This window comes from Dipodomys spectabilis, unplaced genomic scaffold (assembly GCF_019054845.1).
Source record: "Dipodomys spectabilis isolate Male_0828 unplaced genomic scaffold, ASM1905484v1 ptg000241l, whole genome shotgun sequence".
Lineage (NCBI taxonomy): Eukaryota > Metazoa > Chordata > Mammalia > Rodentia > Heteromyidae > Dipodomys > Dipodomys spectabilis.
The window spans coordinates 686,262-694,735 of NW_024870918.1; positions in this window are offsets into that span (position 1 = coordinate 686,262).

Consider the following 8,474-nt stretch of genomic DNA (forward strand, 5'->3'; position numbering starts at 1 on the left):
TATACCGATCATCTAGCTTCATTTTTAACTTGCCAAGAGGAAGAAACTTTGATTCCATGATCATTAATACATTTGTATCCATATCTTTGGAAATACCCCTCTCTGCCCACTTGAATTCTTACCAGCCCCTATCAAACGCCTTCCCCAACCTGGTCAGGTAGATTCAGTATTACAGTTCGCCCTGATCCTTCATGGCTGCCTGTGTGGCTTGGCCTCCATCTAATGGCTTTTCCCAGTGGTTGGTTCAAGGAAGGGAAAGAAGGGAAAGCAAATTGTTTCTTCTCTCTTGTTGCTCTGAAAACGTCCTGCTGCATTTATACTTAGTCATTCTGAAGTTGATAGCTGTTTCTACTACTACTATTATTATTGTCCTTAAATGTGGTGTGTTTTAATAGTGCCTCAGCATAGGATCTGGTCCTTGCTAAGAGCTGAGGTTTTACCTCTTCCTTTGTGTCTACCAGACTTTCTTCCTCCCTATTCCTCTTCTCCAGGACCTGTGGCTGAGGAAGAAAACAGCTCAGGCTCTGGCTGTGGCCTGGCCTGATAATCTGCCCAGTGGGCCAGGTCGGTCCTATCAGTCATTTGCAGGCAGATGCCTCTTTTGGGGCAAGGAGGGGGAGGAGGGAGAGGGGAGGAGTTGTCTATGAGACTTACCTTTGCCAAAAAAGAGCATTTGGCCCAGGGCAGTCAAGTTTTCAGGCTTGAATTTGGGGAAGGGTATAGGAAGGGGAAGATTTTAAAAGGTTAATTAGATGGCTTTTGATAGTCCATAAAGGAAACTGGCTGACTAATAGAAATTACAGGATGGTTCCACCCTTTTGCAGAAATGACAAGCCCATTTGAAGGCATTGAGTAATTTCATAACAGGCAGTGCTGGCTGCAAGCAACTTTCCATCACTGAGGATGGAAATAGGGGTGATTAAGAATTCCCTCCTTTCCTGACCCACCCAACCCTCTTCTGTGGGCAGCCTCCTTCATGGCATTTTCTTGTTTAAGGCTTCGGAAATGACTCTAGCCGTACAAGTGAAAGAATGGTAGACACATTGAGAAAGGAAAAAACAAACGTTTTATTATGCTACGTTTGAGGTCTGAATTCCAGTAAAACCATTTCCTCCTCCTCTCTCTCCAGCCCTAAGTGTAAGCATTTGTGTCATTACAGCACCATCTACTGGCACTTGGAATCATAGCAGCTGAACAGCAGCCTCCTTACTGGAAGTTGGGCCTTCACAGGTGCTGCACATTTCACTCATTCATTCTCAACACATGTATTGTGTAATCACGTGTGCCAGACACTATGCTCAGTGCTGGGGTGGGAGGAGGTACATGAAAACATTCACCACTGTGATGTTTCTTAAACTTGGCAGTGGAGATTCCAGGTTGAGGAGTCCCAGGAGCCTGTACTCTTAAGGAAACCCCAAAGGTGATTCTGAAAATCCACACAGCACATTTTGAAAGAAAACCCCAAATGTAAACACACAGGGTAGAATTCATTATTGTAATAAAGTCTGGAAAGTGCTATACAGTATGAACAGGGTTTATTGGGACCCAGATCAGGGACATCTAATCAGACGAAAGAGCAGAAATGGAGAAGTCTTCCCAGAAGCTAAGATCCTTAACAATAAGATAATTGATGTGTTTGGACGCGGAGCTCAGGGGCAGAGCCTTTGTCTAGCCTGTGTGAAGCCCTGGGTTCCTTTCCTAGCATACAAAACTGAGAGGATGGAGGGGAGTTGAAAAGTACAAAAAGGCCACAGAGCATGAAACCCCATGGTCCTGAAGATAGAGCAGCCCACGGCAAGGAGAGTGTGGACAGAGTGTCAGAAAAGGAAGGATCTGGAATATCAAGCTAACTCTTTCCCCCAGACTTGGGGCTTGAATTCAGGGTCTGAGCACTATCTCTGAGCTTCTTTTGCTCAAAACTAACACTCTACCACTAGAGCCACAGCACTACTTCTGGCCTTTTCTGTTTATGTAGTACTGAGGAATCAAACCCAGGGCTTCATGCATGCTAGGCAAGCACTCTACCGCTAAGCCACCTTCCCATCCCCTCAAGCTAACTTTATCTTCAGAGCTCGGCGGAACACAGAAATGTTTTAACCCAGAATGACTAAGCCATGTTAAAGAGATCCTTCAGAGGAGTTGCAGACCTTAGAACCTATGGTGGATAGCTGGGGTGAGGGGCAGAGAATGACCTCACTGATCACAGTGAACATTCTGGCTTGAGTGATCAGAGATTGCTTTCGGTGGAGCCAGGTGTGGCAGATCATTCCTATAATCCTAGCTAGGCAGTAAACAGGAGATTGAGGCCTAGGTTCCTAACTATTATTATTTTAATGAGTGTGTGTGTGTGTGTGTGTGTGTGTGTGTGTGTGTACCAGCCCTGCGGCTTAAACTGAGGGCCTGGATGCTGTCCCTGAGCTCTTTTGCTCAAGGCTACCATTTGAACCACTGCACTACTTCCAGCTTTGTGGTGGTTGATAAGCGATAAGAACCCCTGTTTTCACTGCATTTGATTCCGGTGCCCTGCATCTTGGGGAGGGAAAGGGAAATAACAAAATGCTGAAATAAGGATACAGGTTGACCCATTGTAACAATGAGATGTACAAGACACTATGTTGAAAACGAACTTTACAACTTGGTGCGGGGGGGGGGGGGGGGGGGGGGGGAGGGGGGGGGGGGTTGGGGGAATTGGGGAGGTGGGGAGGGAAGGGATGGTAGGGGAAAAACAAAGTAACAATGTTCGATAGGAAATGTACTCATGTAACTGTAACCCCTCTGTACAGTATTTTTAACTATAAAAATATATTCTAAAAATAAGTAGAGCTAGGGGCATGGCTCAAGTGGTAGAACACCAGCCTGGCAACTGTGAAGCCTTGAGTTCAAATCCTCATATAGCTGGGCACCAGTAGCTCACGCCTGTAATCCTAGCTACTCAGAAGGCTGAGATCTGAGGATCGCAGTTCAAAGCCAGCCCAGGCAGGAAAAGTCTGTTAGACTCTTATCTCCAATAAACCACTCAGAAAACTGGAAGTGGCACTGTGGCTCAAGTGGTAGAGCTCTTACCTTGAGCTGAAGAGCTGAGGGACAGCACCCAGGCCCAGAGCTCAAGCCCCACGACTGACCAAAAAAAAAAAAAAAAAAGTAAATAAATGAATAAATGCATTCATTTGTTTAAAAAAAAAAAAAGAATCTCATGGACTTTGCTGGCCTTTTTGGCTTCAAACATCAATCCTCAGATTTCAGCCTCCCTCAGTAGCTAGGATCATAGTTAGTATAAAGCAGCAGCATCTAGCCACATTAATGATTTTTTTTATATTTGTCCCTTCAAATTAACTGCCTTTTATTCAAATTACATATTTATTTTGAGACAGGGATTTGCTATGATGTAGCTCTGGCTGCCCTGGAACTCTCGATCCTACTGCCTTGTTTTCCTGAGTGCTGGGAGTATAGGTCTGCAGTTAATTGTTATTTTGATGGTTTGAGGAATTGTAACTTTTTAGAGGTAGCTAAGCCATAGGCACACCACTCTCCTCGATAGGGGGGGTTAGTGCTTTTACAAGGGGGTTTTCAGGCATGATCTCTTCTTTTTTCTGTCTTTCCCCTTTCCTCTCTCCTTCCCCTACTTCTCTCCCTCTCTCCTTCTCTCCTTCTCTCCTTCTTTGTCTTCTATTCACCCTCTCAACTTTCCCTCTTCCCCCTTGCATTTGCCATTCTAGGGTCTCTGTCATGTGATGTTGCAACTAGAAATTCTTCACCTCAAGTTGGTACTTTGTCGATGTCCTAAACACTACAGCTGTGAGCTAAGGATTTTCTCTGCAGTCATAAATTTCCCACCCTTGCACATTATATGCTAACAACATAAAATAGACGAATGCACAAATTGACACCTGAAAAGTAGATGGTTGCTCCAATGAATGCCTAAGAATGTTTTTTACACATGTATATGATGTGGGTATGGATATATATCTATATCCATAAATCTATACATACACAGGTATATAACATTTACCTATGTATGGTGAATACAAGTAGTTCTATAGAAAGAAAAGAGAATGAAAACTGAGAATTTATTTTGTAGTTTTTCATCAAACCTGGGGAGAGAAATTCTCAGTGTGTCTCCAACTTGTCCAGAGGTGTTACAATTTATAGAAAAGATGACATAGAAGTCAGGATGTGTGTGGAGTTTGTCTCTCCCCTGGGAGATGAATCTTCCTTTTGCTCCTTCCTGATCATCTGCATTCGGGCATGGCATGTCCTGGGGGCATCCGAATGCTTAAGCTTCTATCACAAGAGCACAGAGGGGGAGAAGAAGCTGCAGAGAAAACTTCACTCTTCTTGGAGATGACTTCAAATGCTTACAACTCTGGATGGTAATGACTGATGAGCTATCAAACAACAGCCAAGAATTAGAAAACCAAATGAACAGCCATCCCTTGCTAGTGCCAAAGACGTTAGCAGAATTGTGTCCATGTCCTAGGACTTTATAGAAGGCCAAATTTAAGAGCAGTGAACTAGGATGTCTAATGGAAATGAAGCAAAGCAAAGCTCAGGGCACTGCGTTTTCTTCTTTAGTTTTTCCTTTTTTGGTGGAACTGGGGATTCGCACAGGGCCTCAAGCTTGTTAGCAATCACTCTACCACTTGAGCCACACCCCTCACCCTTTTTTTTCACTTTATTTTTTTTTAAGACAGGATCTTGGATTTGTTTTGTTTTGTTTTTGTTGGTCATGGGGCTTGAACTCTGGGCCTGGGCACTCAGTGTCCCTGAGCTCTTCAGCTCAAGGTGAGCCCTCTGTCACTTGAGCCATGGCGCCCCTTCTGGTTTTCTGGTGGTTAATTGGAGCTTAGAGTCTCATGGACTTTCCTGCCTGGGCTGGCTTTGAACTGCAATCTTCAAATCTCAGCCTCCTGAGTAGCTAGGTTTACAGGCATGAGCCACTGGTGTCTGACAGGGTCTTGTATTTTTTCCCATGTATGGCTTCAGACCTTCAGCCTCCCCAATAGCTGGAATTTGAGGTGGACACCACCATGTCCAGTTTATCTTGCTGATGTTTGAAAGCCATGTTAATCCCAGCACCATTAGGCTTCCCTCAAACCACAATCCCTTGATTTCTGACTTGCTAGTTGCTGAGATTACAGCTACACACCACCATGCCCAGCCATAGTTTTGTTTCTTTTTTCCTTTTTAAACTGGGGTTTGAACTGAGAGCCTTGTGTTCGTTAGGCTGTCACTCTACCATTTCAGCCACTCCTCCAGCCATGTTTTTTGCTGGTTATTTTTGAGATAGAGTCTCTGGGATTTTTCTGGACAGGCTGGCCTCCAACTGAGATGCTTTCTCTCTAGCCTCCTGAGTAGCTAGCATTACTGTGCTAGAAGCTTCTTTCAATTGCATCTATTAAAATGCAAGATAAAGTAAGCTACCCCTGGAATTGTGTGTGTATATGTGTATATGTGGGGGGGAGGGAGGGGGGCTGATACTAGAGCTTGAACTCTGGGACTGGGCAGTGTTCATTAGCTTTTGTTTTCTTTCTCAAAGCCAGCACTCTGCCACTTGAACTCCATTCTCCAGCTTTTTGGTGTCTTCCAAACTTTCCTGCCTGAGCTCCCTTCGAACCATGACCCTCAGACCTCAGCCTCCAGAGTAGCTAGGATTTACAGGTATCAGCTGCTTGTACATGATGAGCTTTACACATGAGATTTATCTTTTCAAAAAGAGGTAGAGCAGGGAAAAGTAGGAAAATCCTCAGGCTAGCCATATAAAGAATTGAAGAAGCATACCTAGGAGTAAAGAACAAGGATGTTGGCCAAGAGGCCTCCTATGAATAGAAGGAAGTTGGGTGCTAGTGATCAAAGCAATAGGAGAATGACCTCAAGGCCTTTCAATGACCAGTGCCCCTCCCCCAGCAGGTTCACTGAGCTCAGGCCCTTGGGGTGGAAGTTTCCTGGCTCCCTGCCCAGGGCCATGTCACGACTCTGCTCCCTGCATTCCAGCCAGTGTTCTTCAGCTGTTCCTCTTGTGGCTCCAGGCACAGCACAGGCCACTGTCCTAGAAGATGAAAGTGGTCAATGATGGCATGGTATCCACCCTGCAGGTTTGCTGGTTTCCAGAACTGGGGAGCATAGCTTCCTCCACCCTAGACTTCAAAGGTTGTTATAGACAGCCTTGAAGACTTAGAATAGAGAGGGCAAGGAAGAGAAAATAGAAAAAAAAAAGTACCTAATGTGTTAAAAAAAGAAAAAAGAGTGCTTCTACGGAACATTCATTCTTGACATACAACTCTGACTTTCTTGAAAGACATCACAGAGAACTGTTCTGTTGTGCGGTTATACCCTAACCTCACAAAGAAACCCCACAAAAAAAAACAACAGCCCTGTTAAAAATCCCTGCCTTAAAGAAAACCCATGATACAGCATCAACAAGAGCATAAAGCATGTGCCTACAGAATCATAGTAAGTCACCATGTGCCATGTAGCTTGCCTTTCTTACCACTTCAAGACCCTAAACAGGGACAAGAATCATCAGATAAGAGTCTAGGAGCAAGAACCTTGGAAAAGATTGTAGGGGTAAAAGTCAAAGCAAGTAATTAAGTGGCCAGAGGTTAGTAGAAAGAAAACCAATGTAGATCTGAATCTCAAAGATATCCCCAGACAAACAGAATCATCCTGATGTTCATTTCTGGAGCCAAATCAAGAATTCTCTCCCTGTCTTTCTCTTCTGTAATAGTTTTAGTCAAGTCCCTTTCCTCAAGAAGATTCTGGGTAGTCCCAATACCTACACATATTTTTTGAGAAGATGTAATTCAGCCTGTAACAAGTGCCTGTAATCACCCTCCCCCCCAAATTCTAAAGGTGTCAAATATTGTCAGGGAGACAACACAGTAATTCTTAGCATTTAACCAACATACATTTATTGAAGGCCTACAATGCACAGCATTCATCTGAATTTCATTTGATTCAAGTGAAATCTGTATAAACATTTAGTTATATATAGTTTGAGGCCCCTGCTATATTAAAACTCAGAATGGATGCTGGTGGCTCACATCTGTAATCGTAGCTAATCAGAAGGCTGAGATCAAAGGATGGAGGTTACAGGCCTGGAAGAAAAGTCCATGACACTATCTCCAATTAACTAAAAAGTTGGACTGGAGGTGTGGCTCACATGGTAGAGTACCAGCTGTGTGCAAAAAAAGCTGAGGATTGTGTGAGGCCTTCAGTGGAAGGCCTGATACCAGCACACACACACACACACACACACACAAAATTAAGATTTGTGTTAATTTTGAATTCTGTCATTACCATTGGAGCAAATTAAACAGTGAAGCAAAGACCCACACAAATGCCTTTGTGTGATGAAATGACTCTGCTAGGCACGGTTGCCAGGAGATTTTCCAGTTTGGCAATCACTGACTCATTTGTAATCAACAACCTTTGGCAAAACCAACATGGGTTGGTGTTCTGCAGGAGAGGGGAGGGTATGCACCCACACTTAGCTTCTCCTACCTCATGAAATGGTGGACTCCTCAGGGCTTGTTGTTATTGTTCAGATTCATTTATTTCCAAGCCAGATTTCCAAAGCATTTATTTTCAAGTGTCTTTTGGTGCTGAAAGCTCAACTATTTCCAGCATTAGAAGCAATTTCCCCCCACCGCGTTCGCTAGTATTGCTTCACTGGAACATCTCCTGCCTTTTATTTTTAGTCTTATCTTGGTTCTGTGTCTTGTTTACTTGTCCAACTTCTTTTCTTTCCTTGGGTTATTTAAACGTCCTTTTCCTAACTCCAAGTTTAATTTGTTTTCATTCTTTCTTACTTAGCAATGAATATGCACGAGCTATTAATTTTCTAAATACAGAGCAGTCTGCCTACTAAAATCCCCTCCCCCTCCCACCCAGATCAGTTTGGTTCTCTAAGCCAAATTGTCTCTTGCCATAACTCTCTGATATAATCTCTATCTTCAAAATTAAAAGCAGGGTTAGCCTGGTATAGATGGCTCTCACCCATAATCCTAGTTACTCAGGAGGCCGAGATGTGAGGATAGTGGTTCAAAGCCAGCCTGGGAAGGAAAGTCCATGAGACTCTTATCTCCAATTAACCACCAAAAAGTTGGATGTAAAACTGAGGCTGAAATGGCAGCCTTGGCAAAAAAACAAACAAACAAAAAACTTAGGGACAGCACCCAGGTCCCAAGTTCAAACGCCTGGGTTGCACAAAAATAAATACACAAATGAATAAAAAATTACAAACAGTTCTGAAGCACTCATTTAGCAACCTAAGGCGACACTGGATTTTCACAGAGCCTCCTTTTGGCCTAGCATAGGGTCTCAATAAGAGAAATGAGGATAAACCCCCAGGGACAAGCTTTACTTTCCCTGTGGCTGGTGCTGTATTACAAACTTCACTTGCCTCTCGGCCGTTCTATACCAATCCTCCATGTCTATTTGTATGGATGAAACCCGACTGGAGCATTTGTCTCCCA